The following is a 21,675-nucleotide window of genomic DNA, read 5'->3' as shown; positions in this document are numbered from 1 at the left end:
AATTAATATTCTTAAACTATAGGTTAAACTTATAAAATCTACAAGTGTTGCTATGGGTGTCCAACTAAGTCCCGACTTGAACCAAAATCCACAGTCATAAACATACTATAACTACTACTAGCTATTACTACTACTACTACTACTACTACTACTACTACTACTACTACTACTACTACTACTACTACTACTACTACTACTACTACTACTACTACTACTACTACTACTACTACTACTACTACTACTACTACTACTACTACTACTACTACTACTACTACTACTACTACTACTACTACTACTACTACTACTACTACTACTACTACTACTACTACTACTACTACTACTACTACTACTACTACTACTACTACTACTACTACTACTACTACTACTACTACTACTACTACTACTACTACTACTACTACTACTACTACTACTACTACTACTACTACTACTACTACTACTACTACTACTACTACTACTACTACTACTACTACTACTACTACTACTACTACTACTACTACTACTACTACTACTACTACTACTACTACTACTACTACTACTACTACTACTACTACTACTACTACTACTACTACTACTACTACTACTACTACTACTACTACTACTACTACTACTACTACTACTACTACTATCTAACTAGCTAAGTAAAGTTCTTGGACTCTACAATCAAGAAGGGAAATTCAAGGGTTTAAAAAAGTTTCAAAAAAACTTCAAAGTTCATATAAACCCATGAACTCGAAAGTGCGATGGAAGATGGGAAACTGATAACTACCGTTTTCATGGATTGAAAAGTTCAATCGTGGGTTTACTTGAAAAGCTGGGAGAATATAGAAGATCATATTTGGATTTTAAGACACAATAATTATTAAATTTATTGTGGATCCTTGCAAGGAGTTAGAAGAAAAGTTTATCATATGAGAAAATCATATAATAAACTTGGGGGGCAAATGTTATCCCCAAAATTTCGTTCAATGACGTGGCAATCGGATGGACAAGTGGCTGGGCATGGTCAATAAATGACACATTAATAGTCAATAAATGTATTTTTTAAAGAGGTGAAAAGGTTGAGAATTGACTTGAGGAGTTGTGACATTACTGGTCAGGAATAAGTTTAGCCCGACTGGTGGTGTGCCATGCCCGACTGGTGGTGTGCCATGCCCAACCAGTGGTGTGATTTTCCATGCCCGTCCGGTGGTGTGCTATGCCCGACCAGAGGTGTGCCATGCTCAACCGGTGGTGTGCCATTCCCGACCAGTGGTATTATTTGCCATGCCCGACCGAAGGTGTACCATACCCGACCGGTGGTGTGCCATGCCCAACCAGAGGTGTGCCGTGCCCGACCAGTGGTGTGCCATGCCCGACTAGAGGTGTGCCATGCCTGACCAGTAGTGTGATTTGGCCAAAGTTTTCTTGGCCGACCAGTCACTTCGGGAATGGATTTGGTTGGAGAATCTCATAATTTACCGTCTAGTGACTCTTCAGTAAAGCCTTTGTAACAGCTTCAACCCAAATCGCTTGTAACTACTGCGGGAATCTCTCAAATATCCCAGAATAATAGCTATATTGTTGTAATTTGAATTTATATGTATTTTATTCATTAAAGTTGGTTGAAATAACAAAGGAACCCATCAAAACAGGATATTTTTCATGTACGATCCAAGAGCCTATAAATAAATGGCTCATGGCATCATTTAAGTTGATCTGATCTTTTTGAGACTTGGGAAACTCTCTAATTTTGAGACTTTGGGACTGTTACTTGGGGCATTCTTGGGGCATTTTCTGAGAGAGCTTAGAGAGAGAAATATTGTATTCTCTAGAGAGAGAAACTCTGTATTTTTCTACTTATACTTAAGAAACTTAGTTGGCTCATGTTCATCTGATATTAAGTGTAGGATACATATATCACAACTCCAAGTGGATTAGGCTATTACCAACGAATTGGGGCTGAATCACTATAAAATTACTTGTGTTATTTATTTTCTATTCAAGGTTTATTGTCGTTTTTGCGTCTACTCGCAGTTGGCCAAAATTGTGGTAAAAAATATGCATGAATACATGAGTTATATTATGATATGGATGTTTATGCATGTTTAAGTGTATTAAATATGCATGTGGGCTCGTTTCTTATTATATGGGTATTTTCGTAGTTTTGACCCATTGAGGGTATATTTGTGAATATATGTGTTTTATGATTGAGACCACATTATTATGTGGATATATTTGAGTTATTCGGCACGAGATGATCTTAGTGAGCAAGTTAGCAGAAAGGTAACAACGAGATTAAATACCTAACTAGGGGTGAGCTTAAGGGTATTTTAGTAATTTAGTACATTAGCGGGATTTATCGGGTAATGAGAATTGTTTGGTCATCATTTGGAAATATTGGAATTAATTGGGAAATATGATTTTGATTGAGGATTAGTGGGAAATGGTGGCAAAAGACCAAAATGCCCTTGGTTTGGTTAAAGGGGCACTGGCTTGGGTAAGGGCAAATTGGTCTTTTGACCAAATGGTAGGAAACTTTGATTAAGCTTTGGAAGCCACGTTTTTGGGTCATTACCTATACACTAAGTTTTCTTTTCTTCTCCTTTGGAACTATCTTGAAGACCATTTGGTGGAGGGTAGCAAACCAAGCTTCGAGATTGAAGTAATCAAGGAACTGAGATGCAAGTGGGAGAGTTAGCAACTGCTAATCCACCTTAACTCTTAAGGAATTCAGACTCCACCTCTGAGGTAAGCCTTTAATGGTTCTTGAGTGTTGTTCTTGGGGGTTTCTTGATGTTCTTGAATATAGATGGGTTTTTGATCTTTCAAACTCGTAATTGGTGCCCTTAGTGTTGTTTAAAGGTTGGATTGATGGTGGAATTGTTTTATAAACTGATTTAAAGGCTGGTATTAGGTCTGGATTCTGGGTTTGGGCTTTGAATTCATGAATTGGAGAAAAGCTTGAGTTTCAAGAACTCAAAGTGTGATTCTTAGCATTTCTGGTTTTCTGGGTGCTTTGAGGTTGTTTGTGGGTTCATGGGCACTTGGATAACCTACTTGGGGGTCAAGGTTTTGTTAGAATTGAGTCAGAAGTTGGTTTGATGACTCTTGGGAGTCTTGGGTTGGATTTGATAAGTTTAGGTTAGAGGAATCGTAGAAAATAGAACCCAGAATTCTGGGTTCGCATTGTAGCGCCCCTGCCTTATGTCAATTTCAGCAAGCCTCATTTTTTAGAGCTTGGGAAGAACTTGGGGGCTCGGAGAACAATTCCATCACCCCGTTGGGTGGAATTGGAGATCCCGAGGGCACGGGATTGGTCTCAGAGTTTGTTTATGTGATTGAATCATAATGAGGATATTATTTCTGGTTGTGACTAGGTTACCGCTAGAGCTCAGGACAGGATCGTGCTCTATGGTCATTTTTATTTAGCTAGTGCTTGAAGCATAGGTAAGAAAACTGCACCCAGTATGTGATTAGGGCTTGGCCAGGTTATTGAACATGATTATGACCATGCTTGGACTATTTTATTATACATGTTAACTGTGTTGTGCATACTTGTAATATATAATGTATGCTTATCTGTTTTACTTGATTGAAAGGCTTGACTTATGAGTCAAGGGCAGCAATAGCGTGCTGAGCACTGACCGATATGGTTAAGCTTATCTAGGAGCATGGTATACGCTTGACCGACCCTATCGTCAATAGAAAATAAAGCACCAAGTACGCTTGGCAGCTCTAAGGCTGGTTATATAGAGGATGTTGGGGGAGAGTGAGATAACATCCCCTCAAAAATAGAATCTACACAAAAAATGGATTGACAGAGACTAAATAAATATTGTGAAATAACTTGCAAAGCCAAGTAGATCAATGGTCTTCTTCAACTTTGATGAAGCATCAAATACCCTAAGCAAAACCACTACCTTGAGCACATCCTTTGAATAAAGCAGAAACACAAAAACCAAGGCTTATACACTTTACAAAATGTTTTCCTAATACTCTATTTCCTAGCCACCATGGATGGTTGAGGCCTTTTCTAAGAGGAAATGGGGATTGAGATTTAACAAGCCTTAAACTCTCAATGTCAAGCACTTTCTTTGAGAGTTCATGGAGAAAACTAGAGATTCTTGGAGCTAGAGAGAGAGAGATTGGAGAGAGTGATCAAGTCTTCCAAAACATAATTTTGACTCTTATATAGAATAGGCACCGTCATTAGGTCTAACAAATAGGATTAGTCTGGTAAAACACGCCATTAAGAGCATTTCACGTAACTTGCACATACTACAATAGGCGACGCGTCGCCTATGTGCGGGTGATGCATTGCCTGTTAGAGATTCTTGAAACCCTAAGCATCAGGCGATGCTACGCCACTTGGGTGGCGACACATCGCCACCCTCGCTGTTTTTGGACACTTCCAAAGGTCCAAAAATTGCTCTAAATGCTAACAAAAGTTTTGGGAACCCTTAGATACCTCCATGTATCACTTTGGACCCAAAAACGCATTTTTAAAGTGCCTACAATTGAAGCTCAAATTTCACATCTTCACTATGTAAAATTTACTAAGTGTTTATACCTTGCTTGTATTTTAACACCTATCTTTGTATTTAACCAATCATAACAATCCCCCACTTGGTTAAATACAAGATTCATTCTCTAGCATAAAACCGTTTTGGTGCATAAAATAAAGTGTAACGCCCTGGATAACGAAGACTGTTACACTGTGTATTTGAAATAGTGCAAGACTTGCTAATCAAGTCATTTGATTAAAAATGTGAACCTGACGACACAAACCGGTTAGGTTTAAAAGATTTTGGTTATAAACGAATAATTTTCATTAAAACAAATATTTGGTACATGGGATCCCAAATCAAGGTTTAAATAATGTAATTACAGAATTTCAAAAACAAATAAATAACCAAACCACTCTAATTGAAAAATACACGTTTTAGGTTCCTGCCCCTGTACAAACCCTCGACCGTGGCAGCCGAGCAGCTGACAATGTACACCTCGCCCCCAGAGCTCTCCAACTCATGGTCAACTCATCTTACCCTTGCCTTAACCTGCACCACGTAGCACCCGTGAGCCGAGGCCCAACAAGAAAACATAATATCATAACATAACCAGTATTAACAGCTAAGTAATCCATAGAGCATAACCAAATAATTTACAAGACACTAATGAATTACCCAGCAAGTCATAGCATTCATTCAATCCAAGATATCAGTCAATAACCAATGATCTAGTTCCAGATACTCAACATATCATACACAACATTTAACAATGGCATATATGTTAAGCAACAACTAGGGTTAACGCCCGTAGGCCGCACCCTCTATTTAACCCACTGTCTATGGCTCGCTTAGGCCAAGTCCAGTGTTATACCCACTAACTTCGGCCAGCTTAACTGAGCTCAGTGATTAATAAGCTGTCCTCAGCTACCAGTGGCTGAGCCACGCCCCGTGCGCAAGTATTGATTTCGGCACCCTTAGGCCGTTTATCACATGTCCCAGTGGCATAATACCACCTCATGACATTCATACAGTTATAGGGAACTCTTAGTCCCAACATATTCACATGGTTTATCACAATCATATAACAATGCATACAAATATAGGGAACACTTAGTCCCATCCTATCCACATATACAGGTGCAGTTTTCTTACCTTTAATTCCAAGTGCTTTGATTAGGAAAGAAGACCCCCGAGCACGATCCTGCTCCGAGCCCAAGCGTATACCTAGTCACAACCATAATAAAGGATTCCATCAATAATTGTATAAGGGTTTCCGGATAAAGTTCTAGCCTCTGGGACATCGAATTCCACCAAACATGGTAGTGGGACCGATCTCGAGCACCCTAGGTTAGGTTCCCACGCTTAAAAACTCCAAAAGGCTAAAAATGCCCTTAAGGGCCGTGGCCCGCCCCCTAAAATAGAGGCTAGGCCTCTCTGACCACAGACACTCGCTGCGGCCCTGCCCCTGTGGTGCCGCGACGCTCCCTCATCTAAGAGCCTTCCTGGCTCTTCCTTGCTCCAAAGGGCTGCGACACTCTAGAACAGATTCACGGCCCAGCCCCGCGAACCCAGAAAAACCACCATTTGCAACATTCAAACCTCACCCAAATCCACCCTAAACCATCCTAATAACACAATCCAATTATCCCAACATTCTAACATGATTTCAACAACATAACCCAACAAAAACCTAGTCTAGAAACTCATCAAAACAACATCTCAATCTTTGAAACCCAAAAACTCAAAACCTCTTAGAACAACCAGAAATACCAGAATTCAGATGCTAAACTATCATGAAAAGCTTACCTTTGCTGAAGAGCAAGCCCACCAACTAGTTGCTGAGTTAACTCCCAGGCCTTAGCCCCAGTTAAATCTTCAATATCAAAATCCAAAAACTCTTAGAACCCAGCCAAAACTATAGAATTAAGTCAGCCAAACCACAATTCAATACTCACCTAAACCCCTGGTCTGAACCTTCAGGTTGCTACAGAAATCCTCCCCACAGCACCAGCTCAAATTCTTAAGTTTCCAACCAAGTCTTCCCTTGGTTCCATGGTTTCCTTGAGAGAGAGAAAAGAGAGTTGAGCTGAGTGTGAAGGGAAGGGTTGGTTGGAAAAGTTCTAGCTATTTCCTTTCTTTTGTTTTATTTTACTTAAGTTACTTAAATTAAACCCAAGGCTCGGGGTACCAAAATCGTCCCCGAGGGCAAAATGGTAAAATTCTCTGGTATTCCCACCTAGGCTTCCTAACCTCAAATATATCTCCAATTATTTATTTCCATAACCCGATAACCCAAATAACCACCTAACACCCGAAGTCCCCCTTGACTCATCCCAAGTCAAGTATCGGGTCCTGTTGTGACTTTTCCCGCTACTTGCTCCCTAGGATCGCCTCGTGTTGAAAGCTGCAAACACATATATCCACATAATAATGTGGTCTCAACAGTTTATCACAAATATCCACATTTATGCCCTAACGGGCCAAAATTACAATTATGCCCTTACCAACCAAACAGGGCCCGCATGCTTATCCAATACTCATAAACATGCATTCTCACACCATTAATTCACATAACTTCCAATTATGCCCTCCCAGCATACTAATCAAGGCCCTTAAGCCTTATTAGTAATTTTGGGTCGTTACATAAAGTGTCTTTCAGTTTGAACTTTACCTTAGTGAAAATACCACAAAATCCTATCGAAATCATTAGTTTCTTTAAAGCTTTAACCAAGTATTTCATTTGATAAAATCGGTGATACCTCACACACCTCCACCACATCTTTTATTTTCCCACTTTCTCGCTTAACACTATCATGGCCGTGTACTCATCTCTTCATGAAATTTCTAGGGAGAAACTCCAACTTTCATGAGAGGTGGCACCACCTCTAATTCCACATAGGTGAAGTTCTTACAACATCTTTGCTACCTTTATAGATGTTTGTTACACTCAACTTAACTTTATTAAAAGCCCTAGGCTTAACCCTAACTTGGTAGCAACTAACACTAACCATCTTTGATGGAACTCACCATAAGTTTTAGTGTTGAAACTATTCACTTATCAATGACTTGTTCTTACCCATTGAACTCTTTCCCTTGATTTTTACAAGTTGAGAGTTGGGTTGCCATCATTGGTGAATCTATTATATTAGAAGTTTCAATCTCATCCCTTTTGAAGTAGAGCTTAATAACCTTCTCACAAGAGGTTTTGTAAATGGATCTGCTAAGTTCTCACTTGTCTTAACATATGAGATCGATATGATTCCACCTTGAATCAATTGTCTGACATATTCATGTCTTAGACTAATGTGTCTAGACTTTCCATTATACACACTATTATATGTTCTAGCAAGTGCGGATTGGCTATCACAATGTATTGAAATTGTTGATACCATATCCGTGGTTAAAGGAATATCCATAATGAGATTCCTAAGCCACTCAACCTCTTTTCAGGTTGCCGCTAAAGCTATAAAATTTGCTTCCATGGTTGAGTGTGATATACAATTTTGCTTCTTGGAGCCCCATGAGATTACACCTCCTCCAAGAGTAAACACCCAACCGGTGGTGGAAAGATTATCTCCAACTCCCGATATCCAATTAGCATCGGAATATCGTTCAAGTATCTTAGAAAATTTGTGTAGTGAAGACTATACTCTTTGGTACCCTTAAGATAACCAATAATTCTCTCAATAGCTTTCCAATGCTTGATACTTGGATTGCTAGTAAATCTACTAAGTTTAGTAACTGCATATGAAATATCTGCTCTTGTGCAATGAGCAACGTACATTAGACTTCCTATTGCACTTGCATATTCCAATTGAGCTACGACTCTTCCTTCCTTCTTTCCAAACTTCATGTTTCAATAAAATGGTATGTGTTCTTCTTTGATTTTGAGATGACTGAATTTGTCGAGCACTTTCTCAGCATAGTGGGTTTGACTCAACATAAAACCCTCAGTATTCCTTCTTTCTTTGATGCCTAGAATGGTATCCACCTTTTCAAGGTCTTTCATTTTAAAGTTAGAAGATAGAAACCTCTTTGTTTCTATTATTCCTTTCATGCCATTACTCCAAAATAAACATATCATCTACATGTAGAGACACAAGTATGACAGTCACCACAAGGCTTATAGTATAAGCCCTTGTTCGCATTGTTGTGTCTAAATCCATTAGAAACAATGACTTTATCAAATTTCTCATGCCATTGTTTCGGAGCTTGTTTCAAACCATATAATGATTTGACAAGTCTACACACTTTATGTTCATTTCCTTGAAGAAAAAAACCCTGCAGTTGTTCCATATAGACCTCCTCCTCGAGATCCCCATTTAGGAATGTTGTTTTGACACTCATTTGGTGAACATAAAGGTTATATATAGATGACAAGGCAAACAACAATCTTAAGAAGTAGTTCTTGCTACCGGTGCATATGTGTCAAAGTAATCTATTCCCTCTTTTTTTTTTTTTAATCCTTTGGCTACTAACCTAGCCTTGAAGGTTTGTATGATGCCATCGATATGGTATATCTTTCTAAATACCCATTTGCGCCCAATTGGTTTGGACCTCTTTGGAAGGCCAACCAATTCTCAAGTGTGGTTTGACATAATTGAATTCATTTCATCATTAATTGCCTCCTTCCAAAAAGCGGAGTCTCTTGAGGACATTGCTTCTTTGAATGTTTTAGGATCATCTTCTATTTGAAGTATTATTGGATGTTTCCAAGTAACTTCCTGTAACGTCCCAAATTACCTAATAATTCATAGGGCCTTGATTAAGGGGCTAGGATGGCAAATTATGGAATATATGTGATTTAAATATGAAATATGTGTTTATGTGATATATATATGTGTATCATTATATGATTACGTGAGTTATGTTATAATATGACTAATTTGCATGTTTAGGTGTATTAAACATGCATGTGGGCCCATTTCTTATTAGAGGGGCAATTTGCGTAATTTGGCTCGTTAGGGGTATATTTGGAATATATGTGCATATATGTGAGTTATGTGTGAGACCACATTATTATGTGGATATATTTGGGTTACTCGGCATGAGGCGATCCTAGAGAGCAAGTTAGCGGTTTAGTCATAACGGGGTCAAATACCTGACTTAGGGTGAACTTAGGGGTATTTTAGTAATTTAGTCCGTTACGAGATTTATCACGTAATGGGAAATTATTTAGTGATTATTTGAGTATATTGGAGATAACGGGAATTGTGAGGCGTTAATTATGATTAGCGGGAAAAGTGGTAAAAGACTCATTTGCCCTTGAGAGCATTGGAGAGGACATTAGTGGGCAAGGGGTATAATGGTCCTTTCCTTTCTAAGGAGTGACTTAATCACTTGGAACCTCTCAGAACAAAGAAACAAAACATCAAAAAAGGGGCAAGGACTCATCTCTCTCTCTCTCTCTCTCATGCGTTTCTCTCCCCTTCTCTCTATGTTGGCTTGGGTTGAAGAGGAAAGAAAGAAAAAGATTAGAAAATTCAAGCTTGGGAACTCATTTGCTGTAACGACCCAAAATTGCTAATAAGGCTTAAGGGCCTTGATTAATGTGTCAGGAGGGAATAATTGGTATTTATGTGAACAAATTATTAAATGCATGATTATGTGGCATGCATGATTATATGAGTAAATGGATATGATTAGATGCATGTGTTATGAGTATTATATATGCATGTGGGCCCTGTTTTGTTTATAAGAGCATGTTCGTAATCTTGGCCCGTTGAGGGCATAAATGTAATTATATGTGATAAATTGTTAATACCACATTATTATGTGGATATATTTGCAGCTTGTGGCTCGAGACAGTTCTAGTGAGTGGATTGGCAAAATAGTCACGGCAAGAACTTATACCGGCTCGGTGGGAGCCTAGGGGTATTTCTGAAATTTTAGAAATTATATCAGGGATTAATAGACATTGGGGAAAATAATTGGTGATTAATTAGATGATAGGAATTAAGTGGTAAACATTAGGAACACTTGAGGAATTAGCGGGAATTGAGAGTGAAGGACCAAAATGCCCTTAGAGTGGTTAAAGACTTGGTTATATTTGGGAGGGCAAAAAGGTTTTTCGGTGTTTTAAAGGGGATAAGTTACTTTCAGCTCGTTTAGACTCTGGTGGAATATTGTAGAAGGGTTAGAAACTGAAGGAAAAGAAAAGGAAGGAAAAACAGAGCATGCAACTCACCATTACCCTCCCATACGATTTCTTTTTCCTCTCTCTCTTTCTGGTGGATTTTGGAGCTGTGAACTTAGGGAGGTCTAGGCTTGATCTTGGGACTTTGATCCTTGGAGTGGCTAAGGAGCTTATTTGGAGTTAGCTATCAATTAAGGTAAGGGTTAAAGGTTTTGTTTGAGTTTTCTGGGTTTGTTATGGTAAATCTATGAGTTTGGATTTTTGGAAGGAATTTAAAGACTTGAGCTTGAGGATCTGAGGAACTAAAGTCTAGAAAGGGATTTAAAGCAACCTAAATTCGAATTTCCTCAGCTAAGGTAACAAATTCTAATCTTGAAGTTCTGAATTTCTGGTTTTTTGATGATGTTCTAGAGCTTTTGAGCTCAAGTTTAGTTTTTGTGATTGATGATGTTTTTAACTAGGTTTTGATGTTGATGGGTTGATTTGGTTGAGTTATAGTGAATTGTAGGTTTGCTTTGGATGTTGGATGAGGTTTTGAGTGGTTTGGGGGAGCTTTGGCTCGGGAAAGTTTGGAGGAAAAACCCAGAAAGTGGGCTTGTGCTAGTTGTAGCGTTGTAGCGCTAGCAGTGGAGCGCTACAGCGCTATATCTCGTGTTCAGGGGGATTTTGTCTTTGCATGTAGCGCTATAGCACCCTTCTTGTGGCGCTGTAGTGCTACCCTGCCTCCAGAAGTGGGTTTTGGGTATCTTTCTTAGGGTTTTCGCTTGGGGCTCGGGGATCGATTCCACCACCCTGTTTGGCAGAATTGGGCTTCCTGAGGGCTTGGGATTGGTCCCGAAGTTAGGTTATGGAATTAAGATTTAATGATAGTTCTATTTTACGGTTGTGGCTAGGTTTACGCCAAGGCTTGGAGCGAGATCGTGCTCGAGGACCGTTCGTGGTAACTAAAGCACTTGAAATTAAAGGTAAGAAAACTGCACCCGGTTATGTGGTTGTGTTGGGACTAAGAGTTCCCTATACTTATATGTGATGTCATATGATGGTATTATGCCATGGGGACATGAGATAAACCGCCTAAGAGTGCCGGAATCTATATTTGTGTATAGGACGCGGCTCAGCCACTGGTAGCTGAGGTTAATTATATAATCACTGAGCTTGGCCTAAGCGAGCCAGAGTCAGTGGGTTGAACACTGGGCTCGACCTAAGTGATCCGAAGACAGTGACTTAATCAGAGGGTGCGGCCTAAGGGCGTTGACCCTAATTGTTGAATGATATGTTTACTGTGTGAATCTGATGATTATGGTATGTTAAATACTTGGTTAAGAGACTATTGATTTGTCAATTATTATCGTTGATTATGTGAAGATTGTGGCTTATTAATGTCTGGTTGATATCTTATGATTCATTTGACTGTCTGAATTGTCTATCCTCTGGTTTGTCCATGCTATATTATATAGTTTTCTTGCTGGGCCTCGGCTCACAGGTGCTATGTGGTGCAGGTAAAGGCAAGGGTTTGGTGGTTCAACCATGAGTTAGAGAGCTCTGGGGGCGAGGTGTACATTGTCAGCTGCTCGGCCGCCATGGTCGAGGGTTTGTACAGGGACGGAGACCTTAAATGTATATTTTTCCATTAGAGTAGCCTTGTCCATTTATAACTTTTGGAACTTTTGTAAGCATGTCCTCTAAACCTTATTTTTGGGATCCCATGTACCAAACAATTATTTTAATGAATTTCTTATCTTTATTGTTTAAAACTTAAAATAACTCATTATTTTCTCTTTTAAACATTAAAGTACTGCTTAGTTTGGTCAAGTTATGATTATCCACTGCAAAAGCTTAATCATAACTGCAAAAGGTTAATCATAACTTTGTGAGTGTAACCCATTATTTCGAAGTTCATGGCTTAACTTAGGACATGCCGCCTTAGGGTCGGTCAAACCTAAAATACATCATTAGTTCCTATCTTTGTAAGAAATATAACCTTGCTATTGACTGTCTAGAAACCTTCCTTAGGGGGACGAAAACAAAGCCATCGCGAGGCGCTATTCATATCTCACAGTGTTATATTAATAATGGAGACCACAGGTTTTGTTGAGTTATCAACCCTCTCCCACTCACTATTTTGAAATAAGTATTTTTAACCTAATTAATTCAAAATTAATTATAGATTCTTTAAACTTTATGAACATAATTAAAATTGGTAAGAAAGCAAGTTTCTAGGTCCATATCCAATTTTAAATTACCAATTATGTTCATCTAAACTTTACTAAAAAATCAATTTTTAAAATAAAGTTGGTTTAAAGAAATTAAGTCATAAAGACTTAAAAAAAATTGGTGTGATATTTTACCAAGTTTTCAAAGAATAAAACTAAGTAATTTATATGCAATTGGTTTCGCAAAACAACTCATATAAACATATAGAACAATCCTAATAATCATGTTTCTACCAATGAGATGCATGATAATGACTGTGTGAGTTTTTTATGTATGGCACAAAATGCATGAGCAGTTATCAATCATGTGAAAACAATTATTTAAATAAATAAACAATAAATGTTGAACCGGGTGCTTTTGGGTATTTCTAATTTTACAACTTCTTTATAAAATTAAAATAAAATAAAATAAAACTGCATTGATCTTCATCGGGCTTCTTTACTTTACCTTCGGTAGGATATGTGTCGTTGGTCCAGAATAATAATAAGAAAATAATTTTCTAATTATCTTGATTAATTAAAACAAAACTTTTAAATAATCATTATTTTATTTTCCTTCTAATTAAAACAACTTTTAATTAAAACAGAAATGAATTTAATTAAAATATGTTATTTTAAAATTAAATTTTTAAATAAGATATTAAAAAAGGTTTGTTAGGATAACAAAATTATCTCATTATTTAAATATCAAATTTCTAACAAATAGGATATTTAACATTTTAAAAATTAAAAAAAAATAACACATTAATTTCATAAAAATAAAAAATAAAAATTCTGGACCAGCAAGACGGGGACATGTGGCATCAAAATTGTTGTTGGGGGGCCCACTGTACGGATCCGTACGGATGTCCATACGGACGTCCGTACGACGTCCCCTGCAGCGGCTCGGAGGGTGGCCTCGGAGGAACGGTGGCTGAATTCTGAATCCCGGGCTCCATTTTGACTTTGTGTGGTCGGAATTACAATTTTATGGTGTCAAAAACTAAATAAAATTACATAAATCTTATGCCCTTTAATGGCTTACACAATGATCTAATCATAAACAAATCCTAACCCAAAAATACCATACAATTAACGATTCAACATTCCCATGCATTCAATCATATTAAGCCATCCATTCATTCATAAAAAATAAATAAATGCATAAAACTAAACCCACACAGATTCAATATATATATATATATATATGTGAAGATGGCTCTGGTACCATTTGTTGGTTTTTATAGATAAAATCAGAGATTATACGCAAGGGAACAACAATCAAAATTTTTAATTTAACCCCACAAGATTTCTAGATCTACTTCTTCACATACATATATATATATATTGAATCAAAGAGATGAATAAAAATTTACCTCAAGTCCTTGCTTGCTGCTATCTTTTTGTACGGCAAAAATCCTTGAGATCTCACACCAAGATCTTCCAAAATGTTCTCAACACACAAAGAACGAGTGTGGGCTCGCTATACAAAACAATATGAAAAATCTATTTATTAGGTGTTCTCAACACATGAGATCTGATAAAGTTGGGATCTAAGTTTTTGAAGAACAGTGACCTATGCTTGTATCATTGTTCTATTTTTCTCAGGGAGATTTCACGATCTATTTTCTATCATTGAAAAGTATCGCTCTGAAAAACTAATCTCCTATATTTAATATATCCAATATATTAAAATAAAATATTAGTTATTTAAAACAATTTAAAAATAACTAATCAGTTATCAGATTTTGTTTAAATAATAATATTGTAATCATATTACAATATCTCATTATTTATTTAATATTTAAATAACTAAAATTGTGGAACAAAGAAACTTCTAGAAGCTTCTTGTGTGTTTAGCACAGTGACTGTGCACTGTGCTACACGTGTACCACATGCCAAGGAAGGCATGTGATTTTTCCCAATTTTTCTTATTATTTAAATACCAAAAATTCCAAAAATAAATTAATTCAAAATTAATTATATTTTTGTTAAATCAAATAATTAATTAATTACACATAATTATACAATAATTATGTTTAGTGCATAGAAAAATATTTTACTTATCAAATAAGTCATTTTGCCCAATTTTGTATTTATCTTTGTCAGTGTTTGTTTGAGCCATTTTGGGGACCATGGACCTATAACATTAAGCTCCAATACATGGAAACTAAATAATTAAACTCTTTAATTATAATAGTTAATTTATTAATTATGATATTTCTCCACTATAAATTCAGAATTGAACTCTTTATGTTATAGATATACTTTTTACAAAAATCTTATTTTAAGATGTCCATTGATATAACCATCTTATAATAGTTCAACCCTCTAATTAATTAGTTCATAAATTAGAATGGAAGAATTACCATTTTACCTTTCTAATTTACTTCTTATTCCTTAAGTACCATTAATTCACTACTGAATAATTAATCTATAATCTAATTATAGATTTGAGCTCAAAATTATTAAGTTCCAGAATTAACCCTTAAGAGAACTAATATTCGATCTGTTAGGAAAGATTAGATTCTGTATTGTTGATATATGTTCCCAGCCATCCATGATATTAAATCTCCAAAACAAAAGTCATCAGCCTCATTTTTTGAAGAGACCTTAACGAATGAATAAAAAGATTTAATAAACATGAACAAGAGTTCATGAACACTCGGGATTTAGGTTGATCTATAAATGATCATCAGTTGTGATATGAATTACAAGTCTGTATTATTAAATGCTTTTTGGATAAATACTTTTATTCATATCGGTCCATGTCATATATAATCATATTATATAAAGCACATTTACTGAGATGTCTTACCACATCAATAATCCGAATATAGATTATTTGTATCAACATGATACTCAACAAACCGTACTTACAACCCCAATTAAAGAATTCCATAACTTCAATTTATTGTTGTTGACTATTTTTCTTCATTCATGTGATCTTAATTCTCTCATACCAATACAAGATCACATCCTCAATAATGAATATGGAATTTTTCTGATATTTACAAAATTATTCAAACAATAATTTAATAATCTAAATATAACAATAATAGACCATTGTATTTATTTATTCATCGAAATAATAAATGTCTTTTACATGCTTTTAGGACATACTCCTAACACCTGGGTGGTTCCCTAATCTGTCATTGCGTCGTGACGCCTGCTGGGCTGTGTCGCGGCCCGTGTCCAAAAAAAGAGATCCTTGGCTCTCTAACTTGAGGAGAGTTGCAGCGTCTGTGAGGGGTGTCGCGACTCAAAATAGAAATTAAGGCCAAATTAGGTTTTGAGTGACGGGAACTCAAATCTAAGGGCTCGCGAAGGATTCTACTACCCAATTTAGTAGAATTCGAGGTCCCAGAGACTAGGACTCGGTCTGGAAGTCTTTATTTACTCGATATTGATGAATATCATTTATTATTATTATTATGACTAGGATACCGCTAGGTCTCGGGAAAAGATCGTGCTCGAGGGTCGTAACTTGTGCTTGGACCAAACTTAAGAATACTGCACCTAGTCTGTGTTTAGAGCTTGGCTCGATTATAGTAAATGATTAATGTTATGTTGAAATTGTTTTATTAAACATATTAAATGTGTTGTGTTTACCTATGTTATGTAATAACTGCTAGTGTGTATATCTTATTGGAAAGCTCAGCTTATAAGTCAAGTCTTTTCTATGTTAATAGTCAATGGTATAGTCGGTTCTAAAAGACTTGACTTACCAGTCGAAGGTTAAAGACTCGACTTATCAGTCGAAGGTTAAAAGACTTGACTTATTAGTCCAAGGTTAAAAGACTCAACTTATTAGTCGAAGGCTGAAAGACTCGACTTATCAGTCAAAGGTTAAAGACTCAACTTATCAGTCGAAGGTTGAAAGACTCGACTTGTTAGTCAAAGGTTGAAGACTCGACTTATCAGTCAAAGGTTGAAAGACTCGACCTATTAGTTGAAGGTTAAGGGACTCGGCTTATGATTCAAGAGTTTAAAGGCTCGGCTTAGGAGTCGAGGGTGGCACTAGTGTACTGAACGCTGGCCAATAGGGTTAAGCCAACTCGGAAGCGAGATATATGCTTGAACACCCCTAAGGTCGTCTGGAATGTTAAGCATCAGACCAGCTTGGCCAGCCCTACGGCTGGTTATATGAAAGATGGGAAATAGGCCCTAGTGTGACTCTATAGTCACTTATCTAGGTTGGTTGCAAGCATGAGTAGGGTTATTACTGCTAGGCGTGCTAATGATGAATGTGTGATCTGATAATGTGCTACTTATAAGCATGATTATATTTTCTTGCTGAGCCTTTGCTCACATGAGCTAAATGATGCAGGTAAAGGAAAGGAAAAGTTGGACCAACCATGAGTTGGAGAGCTTTAGGGGTGGGGTGTACATATGTGTCCTGCTTGTCTGCCACGGCCGAGGTTATCAGTTGGAAATAGGGTTGGACCCTGATATTTCTGCCTTGGGTGGCTTTTGTATACATTTTTGGGTTTGTAACCGTTTTAAACTATGTTGGGATCCCATGTATGGAAGTCAAACTCTATTAATGAAATGGTTGACTTTTGACCGAAATTTTTAGTACCTAAACCTGTGGTTAGTTTTAATTACACAATTTAAGCCCAAATGACTCGTTTAGCGAGTTAAGCACTATTTAAATTACACAGGGTAACGGTCCTGGATTAGGAGGATGATACACTTCCTCATTATCACATTCAACAAGGTATAGTGTCTCTATTGGAGAACACTTCTCGCTTGGTCCCAAATCTTTGAGTCTTTGGCTCCTTCTAGAAAATGAGGTTGCTCACCAACTATTCTAGGAGTCTCCTCTTAAGGCTCCGTAGTTTGAGTTGGTTCTAACTTGTTGTCATCGCATGACATGTTCTCAAAGAACTCAACATCTCTAGATTCAATTATTACATTAGACTACAAGTCTAATAATCTATAAGATTTTCTATTTTGGGCATAACCCACAAATGCGCATCTTATAGCCCTTGGACCTAACTTGGTCCTTTTAGGATCGGTGCTCTTGCAATAAGCAAGACACCCCCACACTTTAAGATAACCAATGTTTGGTTTATTTTCTTTCCATAACTCATATAGAGATATATTAATTTTCTTCATGGGAATACGATTCAAAATAACAAGCGATAGCAAGGCTTCACCCCACAAACTAAAATTCAATTTAGAGTGTAATAGCATAGCATTAATCATCTCAATAAATGTTCTATTTTTTTTTCTTTTCGCTATACTATATTTTTGGTCAGTATAAGGGGTTGTACATTCATGAATTATTCCATGCTCTTCACAAAACAAGTTAAATTCATTTGAAAAATATTCACCACCCTATCACTTTTAAGCACTTTAATTTTCCTTTCAAGTTGATTTTCAACTTTCGCTTTATAAACCTTAAATACATCAAATGTTTCATCTTTATTTTTAAGACAATATACATATGTTAACCTAGAGCAATCATTAATAAAAGTAATAAAATATCTACTTCCTCCTCTAGTCAACATTCCATTAAGTTCACATAAATCACTATGTATCAAATCTAACAACTGAGAGTTCCATTCAACACTAGGAAAATGTTTCTTTACCGTTTTAGATTTAACACATAATTCACATTTGTCATGCTCAACATTATCACAATCTATTAATCCACATTTGACAACCCATTTAATTATGCTAAATCCTATATGTACAAGCCTAATATGCCACAAATTAATAGAATTTGAGTTAAGCATATAACAAGAAAAAGAACAAACTTTATCGTTCACAAGGTCAATAGATGTACAAAGTTTGAACATGTCATCACAAGCATATCCCTTTCCCACAAAAACATTGTCTTTAGATAAAATAAGCTTGTCGAAATCTATCACAACCTTGATTCCTGGCTTGCCAAATAAATTGCCACTCACAAGGTTTCTACTAATTTCCGATACATACAAGACATTGGTGAGTAGAACCTTCTTGCCGAATGTGAAGAACAAATGAATAGTTCTCTTTCCTTCAACCTTGGACCTTTTCTCATTTCCCATTTGTATCTCATGCCCTTCCTTTGAAGATTCAAAGATCTTGAAAAGAGTTCTATCATAGGTAACATGAATGGTTGCACAAGTATCATACCACCACCCACTCACCTCTCCATGAATGGCATCAACTTCTCTTAGTGTTGCCACTAGCTCATCTTGGGTTGAATTGACTCTTGCCTCATTGTATTTGGTTCCTCGTGAACCTACAATCTCTAGAAAAGTGGTCATTCTTGCCACACACAAAGCAAGGTCCCTTGGAAATTTTGAATTGTCTTTCATTCTTCTTGTATCCTAAGGGTTTTTTTACCCTTGCCCTTGTTCTTACCAATTCCTTTTCCCTTGTTAGGGTTTCTTGAAACACTAACCATCAAGCGATGCTATACCACTTGGGTGGCGATGCATCGCCATTGATAAACGAGTTTTAGACGTGTTTATCCATGTGTTTTTCAGGTAAAGTATTAGGTGTTCGTTTTGCTTTGTTCTATTTTACACTGGTTTTTGTATGTTTTTAGGTGTCGAAGGGCTTAGGTGACTTAGGTGTATAAATATGGTGGAAAAATTCACAAAATGACAAAAATTGGTGGAAAACAGTGTTTTGGAGCACTTCCTGCGACCGCGGGAAGGGTGTCTTGCGGCCGCAACTCCAAAAGAGTTTTGCATTTCCAGGGCAGTCCTGCGACCGTAGGAATGACATCCTGCAACCGCAGGATACGTCTACAAATGAGAAAAACACGGATTTTTAATTAAGGGTGTTTTGGTCCTTTCATGTTTAAAAAATTGCTAATTCGGTTTAAATTACGATTAAGGAGAGAAAAGGAGGTACTTTTTGCAGACCTAGACTGGGAGAGGAGGCTGAGGAATGGATCTATCATTTAGAGTTTATTTTCTTCTCTTTTTATTTTTTAGTTTATGTTAATTTCAGGTTTATGGATTTCTTAGTGATGTTTAGGAATTAAATTCTGTTTAGGTTTTCTAATTGACTCTCTTGAAACTCTATTATGATTTAATGCATTTATCTATTTCTTCTTCATCTGAAATCTATTCAATTTGTGTTTATTGTGTATGTAATTGACTGCGCACCTTTTACATATGATTTGTGAATTTGAATCAAAATCTAAAAAGTGAGATTTGAATATGCTAAAATTGAATAGACATAAATTTCAATTTAGAACTAGAGTATCAAATTGGTTTATGTGATTTAGGGCTGTATTCATTGCTTCCTATTGTTTGAATTGACCATAGAAATATAGGGAATTCACATTAGGTCAAGTTTTTTATCTCTTAACTCGAATAGTTTACACTTTTGCATGCCTATCATTTCAGTGAGAAGAGTTTCAGTAGTAATTGAATTAAAGAATAGTAGAATGGATAGTAGAGAAGAATAGGATTCCTAATTGTTTCATAGTTAATCTAATCCTTGTGTTCTTTTTATTATTTGATTTCTGCAATTTTCATTTATTTCTGTTTTCTTATTTTCAAATTTCACAAATCTAGTTTTCATTAGCCAAAGAGAAACTAGAAATTAATTATTTGTTAATTGATAAATCAGTCTTCGTGGGACGATACTCGTTCTTATCGAGATTTATTACAAATTGCGATTACATATACTTGCGTAGCTTTAATTTTCGCAACAAGCTTTTGGCGCCGTTGCCGGGGAACTGAAAAATTATCAATATTAAAATAGTTAATTTTATTTCTAATTTGGCTATCTTTTAAATAATTTCTAATTTGTTTGGGTGCGGTTGCTCTTTATCTCAGGTACTTTCCTTATATGCACAGTAGAAGGGGAGTTGACAGTCCAGTTCCAATTAATCTTGAGATTGAGAAAGAGTGCAAGCGAAACAGAAGAAACAAAAGGGCTGAAAGTTCCACTGTTGTTACAGCAGATATTAATAACAACAGTGTGGAAAACATGAGTGGGGGAGCACCAAAAAATCATAATCCTACTGGTCAAATTGCTCTACGGGATTATGTACTCCCTACTGTCACAGGGGTACACTCATGCATCTGTCCACCAGCAATAGAGGCAAACAATTTTGAGATCAAGCCTGCTATCTTGCAGATGGTCCAAACTGCCGCTCAATTTGGTGGCCTCCCCACTGAAGACCCCAATATGCACATAGCCAATTTCCTGGAGTTGTGTGCCACCTTCAAGATGAATGGGGTGAGTGATGATGCCATTAGATTGCGCTTGTTCCCATTCTCACTACGAGAGCGAGCGAAAAGTTGGCTGAATTCACTTGAGTCCAATACTATCACCACTTGGGATGCTCTAGCTCATAATTTTTTAGCGAAGTTCTTCCACCCACTAAGGCTGCTAAACTAAGAGGGGAGATCAATAACTTCTCTCAACTTGAGGGAGAATCTTTGTATGATGCCTGGGAGAGGTTCAAGGACTTTATCAGAAAATGTCCCCACCACGGTATTGAGAAGTGGATGTTGGTCCATAACTTTTACAATGGTTTGTGCGGTACCACTCGCACAATCATTGATGCAGCAGCGGGAGGAGCGTTTATGAGAAAAAGTGCTAATGAAGCTTATGAACTCTTAGAGAAAATGGCCACTAATAATTACCAATGGCCAAGTGAACGAGCGGGCAGTAATAAAAAGGTTGCAGGGGTTCATGAACTAGAAGCAATCACAGCCTTAACTGCTCAAGTTGCGTCTCTAACTAAGCAGTTGCAACAAAATACCATGTTTGCCTAGGTTGTGCAAGCCCAACTAATGTGTGAATTGTGTGTGTGGAGGGGGGGGGGGGGGGGGGGGGGCTCATCCTTTTGACCAGTGCCAAGCTGCTTTAGATCCCA

General features: G+C 37.0%; 1 non-coding gene across 1 annotated transcript; it reads right to left on the bottom strand.

The window, feature by feature from the left end:
• Nucleotides 1-21,187: 21,187 nt before the first annotated feature.
• On the bottom strand, nt 21,188-21,294 carry LOC133827702 (small nucleolar RNA R71). Its single transcript, XR_009890353.1, has one exon. It is a non-coding gene; the product is annotated as a small nucleolar RNA R71 (small nucleolar RNA).
• Nucleotides 21,295-21,675: the final 381 nt, after the last annotated feature.

This window comes from Humulus lupulus, chromosome 3, assembly GCF_963169125.1.
Source record: "Humulus lupulus chromosome 3, drHumLupu1.1, whole genome shotgun sequence".
Taxonomy (NCBI): domain Eukaryota; kingdom Viridiplantae; phylum Streptophyta; class Magnoliopsida; order Rosales; family Cannabaceae; genus Humulus; species Humulus lupulus.
This window is presented reverse-complemented; position numbering and strand designations above follow the sequence as displayed.